At 37.6% G+C, this 27,112-nt stretch overlaps 1 protein-coding gene and 1 pseudogene across 7 annotated transcripts in view; one reads left to right on the top strand and one right to left on the bottom strand.

The window, feature by feature from the left end:
* DCC (DCC netrin 1 receptor) overlaps positions 1 to 27,112 on the bottom strand; it is a 1,086,625-nt gene that overhangs the window by 487,462 nt on the left and 572,051 nt on the right. The gene's annotated exons all lie outside the window — the stretch shown is intronic.
* LOC144281291 (glyceraldehyde-3-phosphate dehydrogenase pseudogene) lies at positions 21,689 to 22,937 on the top strand (annotated as a pseudogene).

Here is a 27,112-nt window from a genome sequence, read left to right on the forward strand (position 1 = left end):
GGTTGAGCGTCTGCTTTTGCCTCAGGGTGTAATCCCAGGGCCCAGGATCGAGTCCCACATCTGGCTCCCTGCATGGAGCCTGCTTCTCCTTCTGCCTGTGTCTCCACCTCTCTCTCTGTGTCTCTCATAAATAGATAAATAAAATCTTTAAAAAAAAAAAACAAAGTTCAACATCATCAATCACCAGCAAAATGCAAATCAAAACCACAGTGAGGTGTTACCTCATACCTGTTACTGTGGCTACTATCAAAATGACAAGAGATAACAAATGCTGGTGTGGATATGGTTTAAGGGGAATCCTTGAGAACATTCCATGGGAATGTAAGCTGGTGCACCCATTCCTGGAAACAGTATGGAGGTCCCTCAAAACACTAAAAATAGAACTTCCATATTAGCCAGCAATTCAACTTCTGGAAATATATCCAAAGGAAATAAAATCATAATCTTGAAGTAATATCTGCACCCCATTTCTAGTGTAACATTATTTACAATAGCCAAGACATGGAAGAAACCTAGTGTCAATCAATGGATGAATGGATTAAAAAAAAAAAAAAAAAGTGGAGAAATGGTGTGTGTGTGTGTGTGTGTGTGTGTGTGTGTAACGGAATGTTATTCAGCCAGAAAGAAGGAAACTCTGATATTTGCGGCAACATGGGTGAACCTTGAGGGCATTATGCTAAGGGAAATAAGTCAGACAGAGAAAGTCATATACTGCATGATCTCACTTATACGCAGATTCTAAAACAACAGCAACAAAAAACATATTTGTGGTTTCCAGGGATTAGGTAAGGGGAGCAGGGGAGAAAATATGGGTGAAGGTGGTCAAAAAGTACAAACCTTCAATTTCAAGATGTATAAGCACTGGGGATATAATGTACAACATAATGACTGCAGTTAACAAAACTGTACTGTATATTTGAAAGTTGCTAAGAGAACAGATCTTAAATGTTCTCACCATAAAAAAAAATAATAATAATGGTTGTAACTGTCTAGTGATGGATGTGTTAACCAACCTTATCATGGCAATTATCTGCAATGTGTACACATATCAAATCATTACCCGGTCCATCCTGAATTTCCATGATGTTACATGCAAATTGTATCTCTACAAAGCTGAAAAAAATAAAAATTATATAAATTACACCCCCCCCACACACACACACACAAAGTCATTCTTATTTTGTTGGTCCTTTCATTTCTGCCATCACTTTTCATTTCCCTAGATAGCATTTTCACTAGTTAAAATGCATACCCTTGCTTTATAGTTAGCTTCAGCCCAGAGGACAGTGATAGATTTGAGATAAGCATTGCCATGTCTAAGAAGAATTACTCCTTGACTAATCAACCTACATAGAAGACGCCAGACCAGATACTTTAAATCTTGTTTATGGCATTTACAAATCTCATTTTTGGAAAGTTGAGAAGACAACTCTACTTATTTGTCATGGGACACCCAGACCGTTTGGAGTTTCATTGTTTTTTGCATCAGCAAAATATTTGGATGTCTACATAAGAACACAAAGAAAATAGGCAGAAAAATGCTATGACTATATTTTTATATAATGATTGAAGGCATACAGATGTGGCCTGAGAAAATGCCAAACCTATAACCCTATTCCACCCAGCGTACTAGACTCTTCCTTAATAAACTGCCACTAGAAGAGGAAGATGCCATTACAATTCCACTGATTTATTTATAACTTCCAACATGAAGATGCTTAATGAGGGTAGAACTTGAAAAGCAGAGCAAAGATATGAAGTGTTATGCGTGTATTAATGCCCATCAGATCCAAGTGGTGATTGGAGTGGCTCACCAAAAAGCAACTATAATACACAGAGATGAAAGTTATTCATAACTAGTAAGCTTCCAAATACAGCCTTTGTCGCTTGATTATAAGCTCAGCCAAAGGGGTATTTGTATAGGAAAACTTGAAGACAACTGATTTACTCACTCATAGTATAATTAAAGTTAAAAGTTGAGAAGGGAGATGGTGAATCATCCCTAAAAAAATATTCCAGTGTCAACAGAATCATATTCTTCAATTAAGCAGATAATTGTTTCAATTATTTGTTAGCGGACTACTGTGAAATAGAAACCTCTCTAACGTGCCTTTCTAATTTGCTGCGAAGAGGGATAATCAAATCATGCAAACACAGACATCTGTTGGCACCAGTACAGGAAACTACCCTTAATGGGGGGAAAACATTAAATAAACCTTAAGGAACAATTTGAGAAGCCAGGCTATAAAATTTCATATGCAGTACAGACCACGTCACCTTACAAATTGCTAAATTAGGAAGTGGTTGACTGGAGAGTACATTGGGGTCTGCCATAAAACTTCAACTCAAAACTTTTGAAATTTTACATAATCACAAAAGAAAAAAAAAGTGGTTTATATAGACTGTGACAAGCCTTAAGAATGATTTCTAGCAACCTCATAAATGCCCCCCAAACTAATTTTGGGGAAACACACACACATTCACACACTGGTTAATTGATTTAAAGAGATTAACAGACAGATCCCTAAATGAAAAATGGATTATCTTCCAATGCTAACTGATATGTAAAAAATCCTTTGAAAATCTGATTAAAGCTCATATAAGGGGCAGCCCAGGTGGCTCAGTGGTTTAGCACCGCCTTCAACCCAGGACCTTATCCTGGACACCAGGGATTGAGTCCCGCGTCGGGCTCCCTGCATGGAGCCTGCTTCTCCCTCTGCCTGAGTCTCTGCCTCTCTCTCTCTCTCTCTCTCTCTCTCCTCTCTGTGTTTCTCATGAATAAATAAATAAAATCTTAAAAAATAATAATAAAATAAAATAATAAAGCTTCATATAAAATGTACTTTGGGACATACACATCATACGTATATTTTCAGAGGTGCCACCATCTCCTAAACTACAGGATAGACTCTTTAAAACATCACGTAAAATGAGTCAAAGACATTTTTAAATACTGTATGTCAAATAATTTCATTTTTATATAACAATGAATGGTCTCATTTTATTTATGTGGAAACTGAATCTTGAGGAGATTAAGTGAAACTTCCAAGTTGTAGGAAATAATTGTGCCAAACATTAATTCAGGACTACCTGACATCAAAATCTTAGTCTTAATCACTATCCTCTCCTGTGTTCCCAAGAGTCTGCTCTTCAAATCCCATTAGAATTAACATTTTAATGTATAATCACAAACATTCTATATTTCTGATATTTAGACATAGATTAGTGATTTTTTTAAACATCATTTTGGTATATGAAGAAAAAAGGAAGGATGGGAGACAGGCAAGAAGGAAAAGAGGAAAAGAAGGAAGTGGGATGGGGGAGGAAGAGTGAAAGGAAGGAAGAAAGAAAAGCAAAAGGAACATTTCTCTATACACATTAAAATAAAATGTGTGTATGTGTATGTATATAAAAATATGCATATCAGTTGCATAAAATATATGTATTATCATGTTTATGTATAAGAATTAAAGCTGAGATACCTATACTTTTAGAGCTTTGAGTGATACAAACATGGGAGTGAAACCAAACACTGAATGGATTTAATATGAACACTAATAACTCATGCATGCCTAACAGATGACTCTTGTGATTCTTCTCTTATAGCTTTTTTTCTAAGATTTTATTTATTCATGAGAGAGAGAGAGAGAGAGAGAAAGAGCAAGCACAAGCAGGAGGGGCAAAAGGGAGAGGGAGAAGCAGAATGAGCAGGAAGCCGAATGTGGGGCTTGATTTCAGGATCCTGGGATCATGACCTGAGCCCTAGGAAGACGCTTAACTGACTGAGATCCCCGGGGCCGCTCTTATAGCTTTTTTAAGATCATTCACAAAAGAAAAATGTACCTCTTCCCTGCCTTGGACCATCACCATTAAGGGGAGCCTCGAGTCCAATGTCTACAATAAACACAGAGATAGAGACAGAAAGCCTTAATGAAGGCCACTCTCTTCTACCTCTTTCTGAGAAAACAAAGAAGAGTATGTGCTTTACAGACTCCATAACTAATAACACCTAGAATCTATGAGCAACACAGAGAGATCATAAATAGAGCATGTATGTCATAGGAGAGGTCGCATCGAATCTATTTTACTATACTGAGGGTGTTCCATCCAAACTTCCCTCCCCTCAGATCCACATGAGCTCACCATTGACCCCAGGGGGGTATTGTTGAGATCAATGTTACGACAGATCCAAGAGGAAGGGATCTCTTAGTTTAACACATTTTCAATCATGCATTGAATGTTTTGCCTTCAATAATCCATTATTTAATTAAAGAATAATGACTTCTTCCAGCAGTTTAATTAGTTATCTGAGGTCTGAGCATCAAAAAGCCAAACTGCTGAGGAAACGGGAGAAGATACGGTAGGAAGCATGCTGAGTCACCTCTTACCCCTGCACCCTTGAAGCATTCCTTATATTAAACCTAAGTCTAGTCACAATCTGGTTATACAGCTTTGCTTCGGCATATGCCAATTTTCTTTTCCCGAAAGCTGTATGTACCCTTGGCTTCTTGTAGAACACAAGATATATCCTAAGGGCAGAGTTTCCTTTCTCTACAGAGAGGCCTTGACAGGCAGTCTCCCTATATGTTGATACCGTACAAAGAAATTAAAACAAAAGAAAGAAAGAAAAAAAAAAAAAGAAAAAGAAAACAAAAGAAAGTTGACCACTTCCAATCCTAGTTTTTATAAAGACCACGTGCTCATACAGTTCCTCACTGGAGAGCCCATTCAGTCCCGCCTGTGAATATATCAGGTGCAAATCCATCTTCTGTCCGCTCGACCTCTCCCATTTGTCTTTTCAAGGCTGATGCCACTCCAAAAACAAATGCTTTTTAAGCATCTATCGTGTTTATTATCAAAGTTCTGAGAAAAACAACAGAAAAGGGATGTAACAAAAGGAATAATGAGCAGACGTGCAGTGTTTAATTAGAAAAAGTTGATTTTGAATCTCACCAAAAGCCAAAAGTAATTATTAGTCTATTGTAAATTATTTACTCATCTCTGATATCCCTGGTCTCCTTGCCTACCAAAAGCAAAAGCAGCACAGTGCTGCCATCTTGACTATGAAAGAAGGCAAGCTGGGTTAGCTGTAGAGGAAATCCGTAAATTCTTGGCCATGTCAACTGAATGTGTAACAAAGGTATTTCATTTTAAAATGTAATATTTCATCATGATGATGAAATGACTTATTTTTCCCCTAGAGAAGACAATGCCATTTCAGCTTGTCCATTATGCAGAGGAAGCATTCATTCATGTTGCCTGAGAATACTCCGTTGTAGTGTGTAATACAGGAGGATGGAGCATGGGGACCGTGTCAAAATGTGCATGAGCTGGAAAACTAAAGGATATTTACACATGAGGAGAAATATTAGCTGTGTCATGGATAGTTCTGTTAACTCCAGACAGCAGGTGTTAATAATAAAATAATTGCATCTTGGAAAATCTGCTCATCTGCTTTTCTACTTGGGTTATAACATCATGAAAAAATATATATATATATTTTTAAAAACTGTTTCTCATAGGGTAAAAGTTATCAATATATATTTTTTATGACTCTGGTAATTTTCTCAGATTGTGATACACAGTTATTGGACAATCCAGGTTACTTAAATTACAGAAAAACAATTTTGAAAGAACTATACTAGGTAACCAGAGTGAGTTTTTCATCATGTGATCACATTCATGGACAATCTCAGAAAAATAACTAAAGAAAAATTAAAATTAAAGGACTTCCCTCAGATCTCACTCAAATAAAATTAAATCTGAGTTATAATATATCCCACCTCATTACTTTTGTCTGAGTGTAAAAATACACTAAAAAAATAACCAAAAAAATATATGATTTATTTCAAATAACCTAGAGAAATTTATCAGTATAGTAAAATGAATCAAGAAATAGTCTCCTGTAGGTTGGAGACAGTATTGAAACTTTTTTAGAAAGGTCACTCAAGAGAAAAGGGTCATTTTTCAACAGCAAAATGTGACTCATTATTTTTATAAATTGCCCCTCAATCATGCAAAAGCTGGGATCAAGAAAGGAAAAAGTCTTCAGAAGGCTATAAACATTTTTACTGTTATCCTTTAGGAGAACATTTAGTCATGATAAGCCACAAGAAAGATGGTGGCATCTAGTTCCCTGAAAAATTATAATTGGAAAACTGGCAAATACTTTATATTCATAAAGGTCAGATCTAGGCTAAAAGCACTATTATCAAATCTTCTGTGAACTGTATTAGTTAAAAAGAAAAAAAAAAAAGCCCTATTTAACCTTTCCTGTGGTCTTTTCCTTGCAGTTTAATCCAATTTTATAATATCCAAAATTATAAAAACCCCCAAGAAGTGGACAAGTAGGCAAGTCTGAACCAGTGGTAGCCTGGTAAATTTTATCAGATATCTTGGTTTAGGGATAGGGAGGTAAAAGCCCCAATTAGTAGCATTTGTCAATTTCCTTAGTGATCCAGTGTCCTACTACGATTGGTTTCAAGTTATCAACTTGATGACACATAGAGCTGGGAAGAGATGAACAGAAATACATATCCTATAGTACTTATCCCATAGAAATTCAACAGATGTAAGTAACCTCAAGAACATAGATCATAGTACAATGTGGTAAAAATAATTAGTAAGTAGTGAGTTAAAAGTATTTATTATCTTGATTTTAATATAATGCATTTAAGTGTAAGTTTATATAATTTAATTTTAATAATGGCTGTGGTTAACTACCAGCTTGCAAAAATCCTGAAAATTTACCAATTGGCTCTCCTATGCTGTTATCAGATGGCTGCAACGTATTGCGGGCTCTGAGTTCCTGTCCCTGTGCTATTGATCTGGTGGATTCTAGGTATTAAAATCAATTCAGGCAGCTTATTCCCAACAAGGTGAGTATTCCGGACCTGCAGGGTTGAAAGAGAGGGCAGTTTCCAGTTCTCAGACTCTCCTTGGAGAGTCTGATAGAAACTATAGAACTCCAGCCTCAGAAAAGTGTACATACACAAATATTTACCAAATTTTGCTTATATTTGCAAGAATGTCTTGCCTGCCACCTCCCATTCCCACAGCCACATTAGGGTGAGCATGCAAGTGATGGAGGAATGGCTGACAGAGCCATTAGAGGAGAAAGAGGGACAGGGGAGCCTCATCAAAGGACATTGCTACAGAGTCTTATAAAATTTATTTCCACTCAATTTATTTTTAGGTATCTGACCTAGAAATGGGAAACTGACTGGCTAATCCATTTGGGTATAGAATTAGTTTCCTAGGACTGCCCATCACAAAATACCACAAATTGGGTGGCTCCAAACAATAGAAATGTGTTTCTCACAGTTCTGAGGGCAAGAAGCCTTAAATCAAGGAGTTGGCAGAGCCATGCTCCTTCTGAGACTCTGGGTGGGATCCTCCCTTCGTCTCACTAGCTCCTGCTGGTGGCCCTTGGTCCAGAGCATTTGTTGGCTGATAGCTTCATCACTCCAGTCAGTCTCCGTCTCTGGCATCATACCATTCTCCCTGTGTGTCTGCGTGTCCTCTTAACTGGATACAAGTTAGGCTGGATTAGGAGCTCGTCACACTGCAGTATGACCTCATTTTAACCAAAGGCATCTGCAACAGCCCCATTTCCAAACAAGGTCACATTTGGAGGTACTGGGCATTAGGACTTCCACATACCTTTTTTTTTTTTTTTGGATGACACAATTTAAACCTTAGCAGATGTTAAAGTTAAAGGTTTAATAAATTATGGATGATAATGATTGCTCCTATATCTGTGTTTCTTTTTACCCCAAAGACTTTTTATGTCAATGTCAGCAGTTCATTGTTTTGAAAGGGAGGCGATTTGTATTCCCATATAATAAATAAAGGGACTTACTGACAGAAGAAAAAAAAAAAATGCACCAAATTACCCAGTGTAGCAAAGGGAGAGCCTAGAATTTCCCAGATTTAATGCGAGGATTCTTTTTAAAGCTCATGTTCACTCTCTTCCTCTTTGAAGCCTTTTGCTCAACGCCACTCTAGTGGTGTTCCATTAGCACAGCTGCCTCTTCTAAACACAAGAAAGTACATACATCCCCTAACAAAGGAAGTGAAATGTTCTTACCTCAAAGATCACCTAACCTCATGTATAAAGAAGTGCATTTTGCTTGATGAGTTCAGTGACACAGTTTAAATCCATAAAACATCCATTGTTCTCTGCTAATTTTTAATATTTGTAAACATATTTTCTATTTAGAGCCATGTTGTTTTTGAAGCCAGAGATCAACATACAAAAACACTGTTGTTGTTTCAATGAAAGAAATAAGTTTTTAACATGGATCTATTAATACATAGGGCTCTCACCCAATACATCACAGTAGGCTTGAAATCTCAGACCAATTACGGTTGGTCTCTTCACACTTGATAGCTACTGTGCACCCCCTATGTGCAAGGCCCCTAACTGCAGCCTAGTTCAAATATTTGGAAAATTTCACATTTGTCCTCTTTTAGTCAATGATGCCAGAATCTTACATGATACTGTTTTCTCCACTATTCTTTGTTTATTGCTGCTAGTGTGTCTGACAACCATTCAATTCATAATTCGGGTTTCCTGGAAAAAAAAAAAAAAAACTAGGAAAATTTTAGAGCGACAGTAGTTTTGTAAGCACTACCCCAGGAAAAGAGAATGTATCTGTGGGAGATACTCTAAAGCAGGGATCACTGCTGACAGGGACTGCAACGTGACAGGCAGTCAAAGTTTCTGGAGAGTTTCACAACACTTTCTCAAAACGTTCATGAGAATGACTGAAACTCAATTATTTTCTTCTGATAACAATTCCCCCCTGATTCAAAGCAAGGATCTGTTATACTGGAGTCCTGAGAGATAATCACCAGCTTTAATAGAATGACTTTGGGGCCTGAGCTAAATATCCAACAAGGAACCCTGTTTCATTTTCCAATAGGTTTATTGAGAGAAAGCCACTTTTCAATCTGAACTCAAATCTGCCTCCATGACACCTTCATGTATTAGAAATTCTATCCTCATGTCTTGAGCAATGCAAACTCAATCTGACTCTATTTTCCACATTAGCACACCCACTATTTCTCAGTTCAGTGGTATTTAGTAGTTGTTACTGGCTATCTTCCACGTACCCAATACCACCCTAGAAGATAAAGGGAGAAGAAATCAGGGAGAGAAAGATCTCTTCTAAGGAGCTCAGTCTAGTGCCGTTCTGGCCAATAGGACTTTCTGCAATAATGGAAATAGTCTATATCTACACTGTCCAGTATAGCCACCACTAGCCACCTGTCGCCACTGAACATGTAAGATGCGATAGGGCATCTTTAATTTTAATTGAAGCTGCCACATATGGCAATGGCTACTGCATTGGATAGTGCAAGTTTGGTGAAATAGCCAGACCTAATATAATAATAAATACATTGTTCCTAGCACAGAAGGGCTGACTTGAGAGACCAGGTAGTAGACACGTTAGTTATCCTGGGGAGGTGATTCTGAGCTGCGTCTTGGTGATGAAATTAGCAAGGTGATGAAGGGGAGAAAGAGTTCAAGGAAAACTAAAAACAAAACAAAACTAAATCAAAAAGATACACAAGCACAAATGAGCCTACTGAGAAGAATTCAAATACCAGTTTGGACACAGAATCTGGCTGTGGTGTTAAGTATAAATTCCATTTTCCTCATGGTCTTCATAAAATTAGTTTTTAAAGCATACTGTGTACACAATTTGTTTTGATGCATAGAAAAAAATGTGAGACAGTTTCTTTCCTTATTTGAATACTATGCTTCAAAATGTGTATCTGAAATTCAAATTGATGCTCATGGCAGAAAACATGGCTCGGTTTAAGTTTACATTTAATTAAAAGAATTCTATAAATTCTCAGCCTAACTGCTAATAAGTCAAGCCTCTCCTATCGTAATTGGAAAATGTGAGTTTCTGAACTAAGATGTAGGATTTTATGTGCCTATTACAGTTTGTCTAGATAATAATAATTAAAAAAAAAAAACATAGTTTAGCCTTCAAAGATTTTTTTTCAAATGTTGAGTAAGTCTTCTTTGGATAAACTCTTTGGATTACATTTTCTATCCAACTCTGTGTTGCATTTGAATTATGAAAAGCAGTCCACATCAGTGTTAAGAGACAAAAATCTAATTAGGATGGGGAAGGGATAGAGCCCTGCTGAGAGCTGTCAGAGACAGATGAATATCAAGGTGAGTATCAAGGTGAGTCATCAGGACTAAGATTCCTGGACAAGCTTCTCAAGTACAGACTTTTGGTCTGTGCTTTCCTTATACTCAAGGAACACACTGTGTATTTGTTTTGGTTCAGCACAAAACATATTTTCCTGATGCTTTTCTTTTGGTTTGGCTTTTTGCTTTTGTTTTTCAACCAGGTGCAACTGTGGACTCTGGGATACAAAAGTGTAAAGATGAGACTTGGCTCATCTTTGAAGAACCTAAGAGATTGGTACACACGGACAAACTGACAGCCTTGTTAATAGTTGAATGCTATGTCTTCATCAAAAATTGTTATCTACCAAAATCTTCGCAGCTTGGAAGATCATGAGCCAAATAGGTTTCAGAAGAATGAGGAGAGAGACAGCGTCAAGGCAAAAGAAGAGAACGTGTGTGTGTTTCTAACTTCAGAGAGTCAAAACAAGAAAAAGGTGATTGTGTATGAAGAGAAAATAAAGTGGAGAACGTGGCAGGTGATGGTGAGACAGGGCTTCTCTCTTCTAAATATGAAATTATTGGCAAGATTTTGTTTTACTTCCTAAATATTTGACTCTGATAGTATTTAATCAGTTCATATTTAGTTCTCTTAGCAATCATTAGTGTCTGCAAGAGTGTCTTCATGAAACAACATAATAGCATCAAGAAAAATAGTGGAAGATTTAAGATTAAAATTTTCTGGAATTTGAAATAAACTATTAGTTAAGAATACTTGCATACAGTTTCTCAAAAATATTTAAGGAACATGAAGGTAAGCTGGGCTGTTAAATATGTCCAAAAAAGTCCAAAGGCAGCCATCCATGTGACTAGGTCATTTGGGTTTGTTAACTGGCACTTACCAAAGTTAAGCTCCTACCCTCCCAGACAGAGGGGGAGACAGGGGCCCTATTTTCAGGGTTGACTAGAACAAACAATAAATTCTTTTGGCAGGTAGGAGCTTCCTCAGGTAGGAGCTTAAGGGGCCTAAGAGACACCTGAGAGGTGTCATCCTAAGTTCTTAGCCTTGAGCTCTTAGAGACTAAGCTAGTGTTTAAGTTTATCAGTACAGGAATTTGGACAAAGTTGTTATGTGCCAAGTGTTCTTTTATAGTTCTCAGTAGAAGGGATATAGCAGCAGAGGAAGAAGAGTAGAGTTCAAGTAGTGGATGTAGATTCTCTAGAAGCTGATCAGTCACCAATGAAGGGTTCAGAGCTAATTGGATATGGCACCTGGGTTGTGCTTGTCCAAGTCTGCCCTTCACTAGGTGGTAAGGTGAGGAAATTGAAGAGGAAGGGAATAGAGAGGGAATATTAACTGAATAAAGCAAGCACCATGTTAGGGGCTTTGCAAAACAAGTTCTCAGCAATCATGCAAAGTAGAACATTTTATGGAAGAAGACATGGAAATACAGCCAAGTTATATTTCTTCTCAGGATTAAGCTGTTGATAGTTCAAGCTCAGATAAAATTCAGGGGCAAGTTTACGACGTCTTGCTGCTTACTCTAAATCTCCTATCTTGACTTTTGGTTAAACAAGAGTCTGACATGTGCCCTAAAAGACCAAGGGATTCTCTAGCATATATTCACTTAAAGTAGTTCCAGGTCCATGTTAGATGCTGAGCAACCAATAGCTGGCAACGGAGATGTTTGTTTTCGTAAATGCTATTTGCATAGAGAACTAATTAAATTCATACTAATTTTATTGCTTCTTAAAAGCCACCTTGTTTAGAGGAATTTAATGTCTCAATGTTACTGTTTAAAATACATCTGGGAGGGCAGCCTGGGTGGCTCAGTGGTTTAGCGCTGCCTTCAGCTCAGGGCCTGATCCTGGAGACCCAGGATTGAGTCCCACGTCGGGCTCCCTGCATGGAGCTTGCTTCTCCATCTGTCTGTGTCTCTGCCTCTCTCTCTCTGTGTCTCTCATGAATAAGTAAGTAAAATATTAGACATAAATGATATATAAATAAATAAATACATACATACATACATACATACATTGGGAGCCACATTTGGTAAATAAATATTTGCTATGGGAATATTTATTATTTGCTGTTGGCATGACTATTATTAAATAAATGACAAGGTATGGGACCAAAAAAAAAAAAAAAAAAAAACCTCAAAACATCTTTCAACCATGTCCCCATTCTCACAGAAAGGACCTAATTGCCTGTGAAGGTTAAAACAAAACAAAACAAAAGAGAAACAAAAACCTGCATGGAATAATCAGATTTACTAAATTTATTGAGAAATTTGATCCACTGAAACTTTCCTTAAAATAAATTTGGTACCCTGGCTACCAGAAGTGTGCTGGTTCTTAAATAGTCAAAAAAAGATTCTAACTAAAACATTAAACTAGAATTATTTTTCCAACTAAATTTAATTTCTATGCTGTAAAGCAAAAGTTATATTTATAACTGGTTTTATGTTAATTACATGACTAAAGTCATGCTTACCTAATGTAAGTTTGAGTATTTTAAGTTCATGTTTCCCTAGAAAGCTAAGCATAGGATACAACAGTAGTATACTCAGGATACTCCAATTTTCTTTTTAATGTATGGATTTTTCTTCCTCATTTTCAAAATAATAAAGAAAAGAGGCCATTTTATTCTCAGGGGAAGCAAGTAATTAAAGTAAAAGTTGCTTTTCCTCTCTCACTTCCCTAAAATTCCTAAATAGGTGGAAATTTTTAGAATGATTTGCCAAGAACCTACTATCTAATTCACTTCTTTCAAAGATAGTCTTTAAAAAAGAATATTATATCAATAAATCCAAGTAAGGAGAAGAAAACAATCAAACTAGATGGTTGTATTTTATAGAGAATCTGATGGGGAATGTTAATTTTAGCATTTTAAAAAACATATAAGTGGCATGACTATTCCTGACACATACTCACCACATGCACCTAGGTTAAGATTTCTTTTTTGTTAACATACCGAGCTGAATAATTTTGCCAATGTGGAGAACTGTCAACTTGGCCATCTGTATGAAATACATTTTTCATATTGCAATCATTCAAAGAAACATAAGCGAAAGTCCTTAAAAACTTGGCTTGATTCAATGAAAACATCTCATTTATCCTAAATCAAACATTACAGAGTGGAAGGAATGTTCTTCTGATAGGTAGCATGGAAAATTGTAGGAAATTCTCAGAGTTTATAAAAATGAGAGTTACCAATTACTTGTTTCTGCAAGGCAGAGATTTTAATTTTGTCACTGAAACAACAGAAATGTACACCCAGGAAAATGACACTCTTAAGTCCTCAATTCATCCTATTTCTCGGGTACCCTGAGAACTCACCTAATTCATTTTTTATCTCTGTTCACATTTGGACTTAAAATATGAAAGATCATAGCCTTTTCCATCCCAAATTCCTTTGACAGTGCAGTCACCTACATCAAGACTTATCACTACATGAGGCAATGGTAGGACCTCAGCTTCTCATTTAAATTTGACATTGAGATATTATATTAACGTTAGAGAAAAAGAAAAAAAAAACATTAGAGGTGGCTGCTGTTATTAGGAAAACAAAAATAATCTCATTCTATTTTATTCAGGAGTTAGAATATTCTAGACTTATAATATGCTCCTTCTATGCTTCTTTACATTACTAAGCATATTCTTGTACTTTTGCCAAACGTTCTTGTACACCAGAGTCAGAACCCGCTTAAGACTCCCTCTACAAAATGAAAGCAGTAAAGAACTCTTCATATCCTTCTCGCCTTTGACTATCCCATCAAGCCTCGCAGCAACTCTTTTAACTTTTACAGGTCTCATTAGATGTCATAAAATAATTGTCCTTTTCTGTCAGGGATGTTTTCTAAAGTTAGCTTTATTTAACTCACCTTTATGGAAACTGGAACAATCATTTAGGAAAAAAGATGATGATTTCCAGGTTCAGTACTCTAACAAGATACTGCATCATGCCAAGGATGATAATGTACTGATTCCAGACAAGATGTCCTAAATTAAGTTGTCATAGGGAGGGTTCAAGAACGTCATGTACTCTTAGTTGTATTGATTAATGATGAGTTTGCACAACTGTCTTAAATAGCAATTCTTTGTCTCTTGAGAATTAGTGGCTAAGGGAAGTGGTTTTAGGGTTCTTAAGATAAAAAAAAAAAAAAAAAAAGATAACCAAACTCAGTCGATAGAGGCGGAGGCATTAGATAAAGAAATTAATCATAGAAATACAGAGTTGGAAGAAATCTTAGAAGTCATTTATTCAAATATCTTACCATATGCATAAAACCTGCCCACCTCCCTGGAAAGGGCTCACCGAGAACCTATTTAAGACTTCTCCAGATGAGGCAAACCATTCCATTTCTAGATGAGTTAGTTCAAAATTCTTATGGAAAGTGAGCTATAATCTGTCTTCAGTTTCAACACATTGAATTTAACTCTGCTCATAAAATAACAAACTCTTGAGGAGGAGACCTCTTGTTCACCAGCCCTGTATTGAGTATTGTGGTGATATTCAAGGACATAAGAAACATGTGTTCTCCTTCTGTGTTGTGGAGGAGCAAAGGAAGCACTCAGGAAACAGAGAACCAGTGAGAGGGAGGTGAGTGTCATGCTGCCACCATTCATTGAGAAGTACTACAGACTCAATAATTGTGTCCTCCCAAAGTCATATGTTGAAATGGCATGGGGCTATTAGGAGGTGGGGCTTTGGGGAGGTGATTTGATCTTGAGGGTGGAACCCTCACAAATGGAATCCTTGCCTTTATAAAAGATGGTCCAGATCCATCCAAGGGGGTTCTCCTCCCTTTCTCCAGATGAGGACCCAACAAGCAGGTTTTCATTAGAACATGAGTCTATTGGCATCTTGATCTTGGACTTCCTATCCTCCAGAACTATGAGAAATAAATCTGTTGCTTATAAGCAATATGGTGTGATAAATAAATTTATTTTTGTGATAGCAGCCTGAATGAGCTAAGACAGGGGACCTCTTAGGCAAGTCACTTGGCTCCTCAGAATTTATAGGCAGTAACAGTATCTCCTAGGGTTGTTTCAAAGATTAAACTTGCATACACAATTGTTTAGTGAATTTTGGGATCTAAGCAAATGCAAACGGTGATTGTCATGAATTTCTATGCAGATTTCTATGGTAAGTCATCTCACTTTGAGCTATAACAGTCACCTTATTGGTTTATAACAGTCACTTTATTTACCTGCTACCAAAGGAGGGAATGGTGACAGATTTCCTTTTTTGTATTGAGCATATAGTTTCTGGCACACAGTGTTTGCTAAATTAATCCAAATGAGCACTACTCCAGAGTCTCACAAACTGTGATACTACTGAGCTTAGAAGCAGGATTGTTTTACTTTAAAGATAAATAGGGCAGCCCTGGTGGCACTGCAGGTCAGGGTATGATCCTGGGGACCTGGGGTCGAGTCCCACATCAGGCTCCTTGCAGGGAGCCTGCTTCTCCCTCTGCCTGTGTCTCTGCCTCTCTCTCTCTGTGTCTCTCATGAATAAATAAATAAAATCTTAAAAAAAAAAAAAGATAAATAATGAATTCAGTTTCCATATTATATGTTTAAGTATTAAGTACCCTGCAGAAGTGATCTAAGGGTACATGAAAAGACAGAGCTGGATATGAAGTTTTTAAATTCTTCACAAAGAAAGGACGGGTGAAATGCAGGGGGAAAAGCAGGAGGCATTGCTTTAGAGAGGAAAGAGTAGAAGCTCAATTTAAAAGCTGGGGCAATGCTTAGCAGTTGGCAATGGAGGAAGAAATCTCTAGGAAGCCAGAACAGTACTACCGTATTTAATTGATTCTTATTACACTTACTCTCCTAAAATGCCCTTCAATCCATCAACAAGCAGGGGTAACATCTATGGTCTGTCCAACATAACTTGGCTTTTTATAGTGTACAGAACAAAATAAGTAAATAAAACCCATATTTTTAAAGAAGTTTTCAGTCTCTTGAAAAAACAACACTTGGGTAAAACGAGAAACAAAGAACATAGGAGGCAGCGATAGGCAAGCTACATGACTGTATGTTTAAACTCTGCTGCTACATGCCACCGGCTCTGGAACTGCAATAGAAACAATAGAACTGTGTAGATCTGACGGGAACTGGGCGAGCTGAGAACAAAGCACAGCTGATAGACCACAAACAAGCCCCACCCAGAATGGGATTTGTGACATTCCTCAGGAGGCTTCCAATGGTTAATGGTTCTCAATGGTTAATAACTTGCTAGAGGGAAAAGCAATCTTTACCTTGACAATGGCAAGGCCTCCAGTATCTTGCAGGTCCTCCTTAGCATATGGAAATCCTTTTGAAATCTCCCTTTTCCTTACTTCCCAGCCACCCCTCACAAGCCCAGAGCAGCAGCTCTTCCTTCCCACATGTGCTGTCCCCCTGCTTTAGTAAAACCACCATTTTGCACCAAAGATGTCTCAATTTCTATCTTGGTTGTTGGCCCCAGACCTCATCTATACTCCAAAACCTCATCAGATCTAAGAAATCAGGAAACCTTTATGGATAAGGATGTAGGAAACAAAGGCAAAAATAAAAAATAAAATAAAAATCAAATTTCCTTACTACATATAGCCCACTGACAAGTCCTTGAAACAGGCAGAGTGACATTCCTCTAAGAATTTAGGTGCTTTGATGTCAATACTTTGTTAAGGGCAAAAGGTAATCTTAGCCTGACCCTCAGAATCCTGTAACTCTGCTTTAGGATATAAAAATTCCTTTGGAAACTTCCTTTGTCTCTACCCCCTAAGATGTATGTTGGCAGTTATCCCTCAAGCATATGTCCCACCTATATACATCTGAAAGCTCTCATGACTATGATTTTATTAGACAGTAAGTAATAAATGACCCTTCCCCAACAACAGCTAGTGCCCTCGAGGTCCTGGAAACCTTGCTTCCAAAATTCCCTAGAGACTTATGCTCTCCTTAACCCCCTCCCAACCTGAAAGTAAACAATGGGCCCCTCCTCAAGACCCCAGGTGAGAGTCCTGCCCCTGTGCTTTAATAAAAACACATTTTGGTTCCAAAGACATCTCAAGATTTTTTTCTCTACCGTTCACTTCAAACCCTAACATCTTTCCTACATCAAATAAAATGGGTGTACAATTGAGCCGTATATAGATAAACTTCGACACATTAATTTCATCTTCACAAATGTAAACCATTCAATCCTGTCTCCTCCCTATGCGGGCTGTATAATTTTGGGGGTAACTTATTTAACTTGTCTGGGCATCAACATCCTCCTCAATAAACTAGTGGAAATAATGATACCTATGAAAGAGTTGTTATAAGAATTAAATGAATTAAATATGAATGCTTAAAAGACTACATGGTATATTAAAATGTATAATGATGTTAGTTATGCTTATTATTCCATTGGCTTAAATTAATTATTTTGCCATGAATCAGGTATATTTTGGCCTGTTTCATGTTTATTTCATGTGAATTTATTTAGGAACTCTTTCTTACATATAATTTAGCACAAATGAGCTGTTTTTCCAATTGTGGCCTTCAAAATATCAATATGTGCTTGAGTAGATAAGACAGACATTGGGCATTGCATGTGGGTGGGAAAGTAAAAACCAATATTTTTATTATAAACACAATCTCTTTGATCACTTTGCAATAATGAGCACAAGAGGAATTTTTGGATTCTGATATGCTAATTGGTTCTTCAATTTAATTTTTTTTAGCCACAGGGGATGAGGTAGTACTGAGAAAAGATCAATATACCAGGAATTATAATCTCTGAGTTTTACTCTTGGTCTCCACAGCTAACTTGCTGAGAGACTTTGGACAAAGAAATAAACTTCTCAGCTTTAATTTTCTAACTATAAAATGAGGGACTGTACTTTCTTTCCTTCTTACCCAAACAACTCATAGTGTGGATCCAATGATGATTTACTATTCCAAAGTGTAAATATTGGCCAACGACCGGGTGGTATCTTTTTACATTTCAGTGCTATATGATCATAGGCAACTGGCTATAGACCTATATTTATTTACCAGTAGGGTAAATGGCCACTTGAGCACTGGTGCTGTGAACACAGCCCACATCTCTGGTCCTTATGTGGCTCTCAAACTGTTTTCTGTCATTCCAGTCATGGTAACAGCCATGGAAATTTTTCCATTTTCTAATGTAGTAGTTTATGGGAATACAAGCCATGTCACTGTCGTGTCCTATGTTCTATTTTCAAGTATAGAGGAGGCAAGATACAGTGTCTTCACTATGTTCAGTAACCAACTTTTCCACAATGACAACAGAGAAATCATCTTGTTAGTCATATTTTCAATAAATAAAATTATGGTCAAAATTCTGAAGATTAAAACAATATGTTTCAATCCAAAGTATAATTATTTTAAGAGAGATAAATTGCATGTAGGAAACTCTTCTTTGTATCTTTGTACTCACTCTAATTAAAGGAAAATATTTCTAAACCTAGGACCACAGTATTTTAAGAGGTTCCAAACCGAACAAATGTTCTTTGCTGTGCGGTCTCTTAAAAAAATAATTGTCTAGGTACCAACATTATATCATCCTAGTAGATGATATAGTAGATACTTGGATTTTTAAAAATAGTCATGTAAAAAACAACAAAAAAACAAACAAAAATAGAAACAAAACAAAACTTGTCTTTGTTATTTATAAGTTAATTCAAACCAAAAGGTAAATAGTACGCTGCTATGAGGATAGAATATGACCCACATAAGTATATGTTTTTTTTTCAACAAAAGTACATATATAAATTTTATTGGCAACCTCTTCATACACAATTCATATGTTTCTTCTTCCTAAGAGGAAGATTAAACTTTTATATGCACAATCTATGAACAGAAGTAACAATTTTTTAAACTAATAGAAATATAAATATTTGAGTATAGAAATGTTTTATCATATCTAATGTTTGTATCATGTTTTTAAATAATGGACTCTTAACTTATTAATTAATTTTTTTAGATATTTTATTTATTCATGAGAGATACAGAGAGAGAGGGGCAGAGACACAGGCAGAGGGAGAAGCAGGCTCCATGCCAGGATCAGGCCCTGGGCTAAAGGCAGGTGCTAAACCACTGAGCCACCCAGGCTGTCCGGACTCTTATAAATTTATTATAGATTTACAATCGAATGTGCAACAATTGAAGACTGAATAAAAATAAGACTAGGATATATAATTGAAGTTTTTCATTTTTTAAATATGTGTGTGTTTTTCTCATAGAACATCTCTCTTTGACATGATTTTGGTTAAGTCTACAGAGGAGCAATCCTTTCACAGAACAAAAAATGTCAATAATCTAAATGTTTCAGGTATAAAATAGATAGACCTACTGTATATAAACTTTGTTTTATCTTTCTTTAATAATTATATAAGAAAGAGGAAGGGTTGATTTTTGTAACAGTAACACCCAAAACTTTAAAATATGCATAACATTATATAAACCTCCAGAGTTTTCCTATTTGGTAAGCTAATTTTGGTAAAAATTTGCTTTCATTATACAGTGCTCAGATTCTAATTCTTTACATTTTATATTCTGTAATGTTCGAGACACTTCAAATTATTTTTGGAATGAGATAGAGTATAAATATGTAAAACCCTGAGCACAATATTCATTAAGTAACCAGTAAACACTAAAAAACAAATTATCTAAATTCTTCTACTGACTTAAAAGGTTGTAAATATTGGCAGTTTTGCTAGTTAAATAGCTTAAGCTTTCTTGCTGGGCAATATTGATAAGAAGAGAAAACTATTATATTTGCAGAAACAAATGCATTAGGTTAAGTAATAATTATATGAAATGCAGTTGTTCAGACAGTTTGGAAATACTTTTCATGTTATGTTCATACAAACAAAATGTGTTAAATTAGGGAATTCAGGACAGACAGTGGGAAAAATGGAAATGTCAATGAGGACCGTCAGTGTCTACACATTCATGAATCCAGGAGTATGGTAGGCTACATACACAGCTGAAGTCAACCAACTGCAGTAGAGGACTATTGAAATCAGACCATTTGAGCCCCACTGCCTATTTCCTTAGGTATACATCTCCCTGTGCTTTACATCAATGGAATTATAACAAGATACCTACATGGAAATGAATGAAATGAATCAAGGACAAAAAAAAAAAAAAAAAATGTTCCTAAGTTACACCATGTTTGCAGTGGAGTTTGCCAGTAATTATGCAGCCAACAAATGATAGAGTCTCTAGGTGATGGTCTGGGATTGGAACCTCTACATTGTTTTGCCATTTGCCTTACCTGTTCTAGCTAGTGGCCATTGGGCATAGACAGATGCACCAGAAAGGAGAACCATAAAGCTCACTGTCCTAGTGGAAATCCTGATTGTCTTTACTGCTTCCTAGTCAGAGGGTTAGTATAGATAGAAAGGGAGGTGAATAGTCCTTGGATTTTGTTTTTATCCTGAAAATATTGCTTTGGGTACAAAATACTATAATTAAGATGTATTTTATTGCCGTTCCAAAATCTAACTGAAATTAGAGGGAAGAGATCAAAACATAATAAACCCATTGGGGCTCTGAAAAAAAAAATGGGTTGAGGAAATGGTTAGGTCTTATTGGAGCTACTTTTTTTGGATAAATATCTGGAAGAGAGAAAATAAGTAAGATGATATGATGTTTTAAACGAAGCAGGTGAAACTAAGATTTGAAATATTTAGAAGACAAAGCCTGTAACGAGGAAGGAGGTAGGAGCTATTCTTTATAACAAAGACCCAGATATACAGAGTAAATCTAAAAAATGGGGCAGGAAAATGTGGTTAAGTGTGCCTAAGGAATATCTTTATCGTTCTCCAGCTCCCACTGCTGAAAGATCATTACCAGTAAGATATCCTTGAGTTTCTAAAATTATAAGATTACTCTCTAAAGAAATTTAATGACTTTCATAAGCAGGGTTAAGGCTTAAGCCACTCTCATTTTGTGAGCTTTCTAATGTATCTTTCTGTTATGTCTCCTTCTACTCTATAGTGAAACCAGCCAGGTCACTACCAGGTCATATTTCTTTCATCAATATGAATGAGCAATCAATGATTAGCAAATACGTTAGGAAAATTAACAGCACAACGCAAAAGATCCAAAATAAGCCAAGATAACAGCTGGCCTTAAGAGACATTAAGTTAATGCAAGAAACAGAAAATAACTTTACAATATTCTGGTCAGTACTTTGAGAAATGGTTGCATCTATAAATTAGAAGAAGGCGATATGATGAAAAGAAATCCAAGAACAAAGAGTTCTAGGAGATTAAAAATCTGTAAATTAGGAAATCTCATTTTTGCACTGAACAAAAAGGTGAATGAAAGAAACTATTTTTAAAAAGAGACAGAAAGAGACAGAGAATTAACCCAGCATGCCAACATCCATTTAATAAGAATTTTAAGAAGAGAAGTCAAAGAAAATGGAAGGGCTGAAAAAAAAATCAAATTGAAGAATAAGGCTCTCTGCTCCTCCCCGTTTAACAGACAGCCGCATCTTCTGGCGCAGGGCCAGCCGCGTCCCCAAGACACGATGGTGAAGGTCGGAGTGAACGGATTTGGCCGTATTGGAAGCCTGGTCATTAGGGCTGCTTTTAACTCTGGTAAGGTGGATATTGTTGCCATCAATGACCCCTTCATTGATCTCAACTGCATGGTGTACATGTTCCAGTATGATTCTACCCACGGCAAATTCCACAGCACAGTCAAGGTTGAGAACGGGAAACTTGTCATCAACGGGAAGTCCATCTCCATCTTCCAGGAGCAAGATCCTGCCAACATCAAGTGGGGTGATGGTGGTGCTGAGTATGTTGTGGAGTCCAGTGGGGTTTTCACCACCATGGAGAAGGCTGGGGCTCACTTGAAGGGCAGGGCCAAGAGGGTCATCGTCTCCGCTCCTTCTGCTGATGCCCCCATGTTTGTGATGGGCGTGAACTGCAAGAAGTAGGACAACTCCCTCAAGATTGTCAGCAATGCCTCCTGCACCACCAACTGCTTGGCTCCTCTAGCCACAGTCATCCATGACCACTTCAGCATCGTGGAGGGCCTCATGACCACCGTCCAGGCCATCACTGCCACCCAGAAGACCATGGACGGCCCCTCTGGGAAGCTGTGGCAATGGCCGAGGGGCTGCCCAGAACATCATCCCTGCTTCCACTGGCGCTGCCAAGGCTGTGGGCAAGGTCATCCCTGAGCTGAACGGGAATCTCACTGGCATGGCCTTCCGTGTCCCCACCCCCAATCTGTCAGTTGTAGATCTGACCTGCCTCCTAGAGAAAGCTGCCAAATATGATGACATCAAGAAGGTAGTGAAGCAGGCATTGGAGGGCCCCCTCAAGGGCATCCTGGGCTACACTGAGGACCAGGTTGTCTCCTGTGACTTCAACAGTGACACCCACTCTTCCACCTTTGACGCTGGGGCTGGCATTGCCCTCAATGACCACTTCGTCAAGCTCATTTCCTGGTATGACAATGAATTCGGCTACAGCAACCGGCTGGTGGACCTCATGGTCCACATGGCCTCTAAGGAGTAAGAGCCTCCTGGACCACCAGCCCCAGCAAGAACAAGAGGAAGAGAGAGGCCCTCAGCTGCTGGGGAGTCCCTGCCCCAACTTAATCCCCCAACACACTGAGAATCTCCTGACCTCCAATTTACATCCTAGACCCCGAGGAAGGGGAGGGGCTTGGGGAGCCCTACCTTGTCATGTACCATCAATAAAGTTTACCGTACCCAGCCAAAAAAAAAACAACAAAAAATCAAAAACAAATAGAAGAAGAAGATAAAAACACATCAGAACTGAAAAATAACAAGGTTCTTCAAATAAAATAGTTGTTGTGTGGTTAAGTGCCCAGCAAGACCCACACCTACTCAGAACTCATGAAATGTCATGTCTCCAAAGATTCAGGGATCATAAAAGCCTCCAAAAGGAAAAGCTGCCTATCTGCAAGAAGATGGGGATAAAGTTGGTGTTATATTTCTCATCAGCAATGCTGAACGTTATAAGACAATAAAGGAACGCCTTCAAAATTCGGAGGAAAAAAAAAAAAATTCGGAGGAAAAATAACCGTGGAACTACAAAATCTACTTTCAGCCATCCTATTACACACTACTACAATGATGACAGCAAACTAATGGCATCTGATATATAAAAGGACTTAAAACATTCACTTTCCAAATACTTTCTAAAACATGGTTTATGGATATCCAAAAGAAAGAAAGGAAGAGACAAATATATATCAAATGATAATAAGCACACCCAGCCAATAATACACTAGGAGTGAAACTGGAGGGAAAACAACAAAAATAACAACAAACAAAAGCAAAAACAAACAAACAAACAAAAAACAAAATCACCCTGAAATGACTGTTATGGGGTAGAACTAAAAGAAGTATGAATAGAAATTGGAAAAGTGATTTTGATAGTTACAAATATATATATATATATATACACACACACACACACACACATATGCATATATTTAGCCTTGGAACAATAGAGCCCATCTCTATTATTTATATATATATATATATATATATATATATATATATATATATATCCTTAAGAAAAATGCCTTTTAGGGTCGCCTGTGTGGCTCAGTGGTTAAGCATCTGCCTTCGGCTCAGCATGATCCCAGAGTCTCAGGATTTAGTCCCACATCAGGCTCTTTGCATGGAGCCTGCTTCTCCCTCTGCATGTGTTTCTTGTGAATAAATAAATAAAATCTTTAAGAAAAAAAAAAGGAAAATGCCTTTTATTTTAATAATAGTATGTGATTAAGAAATGAGCAACTAGCAACAAGGAGGAGGCATGCTATTACTTTTTCATAGACTATCAAGTGTCATTTTAAAATTCTGGGAAAAAGAAAAGGGAAATTCATAGTCAAAATAGAAGGCAAATTAAGAAGTTTTGGTAGCTAAAAGTAGAGAATTCATTTGACTTCCATGTTTGAAAGGCACATGCTTGGGGACAAAGAATTATATTTCCTTTTCTTGTGTCCAGTTATACTCCCTAGCTCATAAGCATAATACAATAATGTGTCGTTTATGGCTTTTCAATTTTATAATTAACATATAATCTGTAATTAAGCCATAATTAAAATTATGACTTAAAAGAGCATATTAAGAATGTAAAATACATGTATAGTTGATGGAAAATACCATAAAATTGATGAAGGTTTAAGGAAATGGGTGAATATGCTTAATTACAATAATGTTCTAAAAATCATTGACAATACATTACTTTTAAAAAGACCTTATCATCACCTAACTTTTAAGTATATACCTCTTCCTTTACGAGAACTGCATGCTTAACTTAATTTTCTGAGAATGAGTCAAACATATGATATGGAAAAAAAAAAAAAAACTGTATATTTTCTCAAAGGGATTGACAAACACAAGTAAATCTTTAAGTTTGAAAACGTGTGTCCTCCCCAGTACTCAGAGACTTCCTTACTGACCACAGCCAGAGACGTTTCCACAGATAAAAATTCTATAAATGTCTAAAACTTAACAATAGCTCAAATTACAGTACTTAACAAATCATTTCCTTTTGTCATAATTGTCATTTATATCCCGCGCTTTATAAGTGATTTCCTTTGAAGTTTATTGAGATGTTATTTATATTTATAGATATTTGAAATATCGTAGACACCACCAAACACACTGGCACACGCACACCCATGCCTGTTTGAGTATTTGCATATTTACTCCACGGTGTGAAGATATTTCAACGCAAATAAAACTCTGAAGTGATAAACATTTTGACTGGAAAAACTGTCTTTGCATGGCAAGCCTAAGTCAGCTCACTGCCATAGGAAAAAAATTAAGTGCAGGAGGCAGTGAAAAACGACTAGTCATTTCTTTTCTCCCAGCTGATACATATCTTATTTATTCTTCCTTGTAATGTGTGAATGCTGCACCATGCCCTATTTTGTCTTGTGCCTCAATTAAAATGTAAATTTCTGCAGCCCATCTCTATAATTCCAAACTGCTCTAGGCAGGGGAATTTAAACTGCTTTTAATAAAACCAACTACAGATGCTGAAATAAGATTTCTTCCCAAGCCTTTGAAATCTATATGTGTAATGGTGTGCTGGATCCTCTGTACTTACGTCTCGGCTACAAACATTCAGATTTAAAAAAAAAAAAGTCGGGGCGGGGTGGCTGGTGATGGGTGCATTATCACCACATATGCAAACCCACAGCTAGGAGACTGACCTTCGGCTCCTTCTGGACACTTCCTAGCAATCAATCCTTTTTCTTTTCCAAAAGATAAATGTTTGCCACATTTAGAATTTATAGCCTCAAAATGCCATTGCCCATTTTGTCAGATAGGGTAACAGGTTGAGAGGTAGATTCCAAATTGAAGTGAAGTCTGCAAAGTGAAGTTTGGATTTTCCTATTAGCCTGTTGGTCTAACTCTTAATATATCCCTTTCAGTGTCTCACCCTATAAAACTTCCCATTGCTTCCGTCTGGCAAGCACCTTCGCCCCTTTCCTGGTTAATTCCTAAGGCCGTTCCAAGTCTTCACATAGAAGATACTGGAACTGTGAAGGAACAAGCAAAGAACACTAAGGATGGAGGTGGCAAAGAGGCCAATTGTCCCTCTGGCTGCTCCAGGTGATGTTCTAGTATCTCCTGTGTTAGAATGATGATACAGTTTACCATCTGATCCAGGACAATTTAGAGAGTGAAGGTGGGTATTAACCAGACAAAAATGGGAAAAGCCAACCAACCAACCAAACATCAACCACACACAGAACAGGTATAAACCAGAACTCTCTCAGGCAAACCAGGACCTACAGACAACCAGTTAGTTACCTGGACTGTTTCGCATTATCGTTGAGCAGGTGGGTTGGAATATGCCAGTGAAGAAGCCAAATCAAACTGCATGGCTGACATTTATGGTTCTCAGATGCCCCCAGTCCCCACAAAACTCATAGCCTGGCAATAATGGAGAGGGGACAGATTTTCTCTTCTGCTGCCATAAACGTCTATCATTTAACAACAGAATCTGCGGCCTGTGGCTCTCAATAGGGGGTGATTTTATCCCCTGGCGGGGTGGCGGGGGGGGTGCGTCAGGAAATGTCTGGAGACATTTTTGGTTGTTACAATGTGGGCAGGCAAGGAAGGATGCTACTGGCGTCCAGCAGATAGAGACCAGGGACAGGACCAGGACACCTTCGCAGACCAAAGAATCACCCAGGCCCAAACGTGGACCGTGCCAATGTGGAGAAATAACTGCCCCAAGCAAGTGATACAGTGAACAGGCAAGATGGGCAAAGAGTAAAGGCAACGGATATGTGAAGTGTTTGCATGTACAGTGTCAACCACAGAGCCCTGGGTGAAGACGCAGGCCTTCGGCACGGAATGCATGATTGCACAGCCATCCTGCAGTTGTCACCTGGCGAGCATGCTGCGCTCCTTAGTACCTGTGCCTGAAGAAAAGGCTGCAAATGAAAGCTCTATCGACGCCCCCCTTGAAGCACTTGGCTGTAGAAAACAAAAATAAGCAAATACTTTGACTTGAATTTTCCACTTCCTTTCTTTTTTAAAAAATATATATCCTTCCTCCCACCACTGCCAGGTTAATCATCCAGAGGCTCTCCTGTCTTCATTTCACTGCCCTGCTCAAACCTCCAGCATCTAAGTGCTGAGACTTTTATTGTTTTTTTAAAGATTTTATTTATTTATGCATGAGAGACTCAGAAAGAGAGAGAGAGAGAGAGGCAGGGGGAGAAGCAGGGTCTCCGTGGGGAGCCTGATGCAAAACTCCATCCCAGGACCACAGGGACCTGTGACCAGGGTCACAATCTGAGCCAAAGGCCGGCCCTCAACCACTGAGCCACCCAGGAGCCCCAAGACTTCCTGAATCTGTTTTGGAAAGCTCTTTCTAAGAGCCTTTCACCTCAGCCATATTGTTCTTTTTTACAACTTTTTAAAATTTA

Source organism: Canis aureus, chromosome 1, assembly GCF_053574225.1.
Source record: "Canis aureus isolate CA01 chromosome 1, VMU_Caureus_v.1.0, whole genome shotgun sequence".
Lineage (NCBI taxonomy): Eukaryota > Metazoa > Chordata > Mammalia > Carnivora > Canidae > Canis > Canis aureus.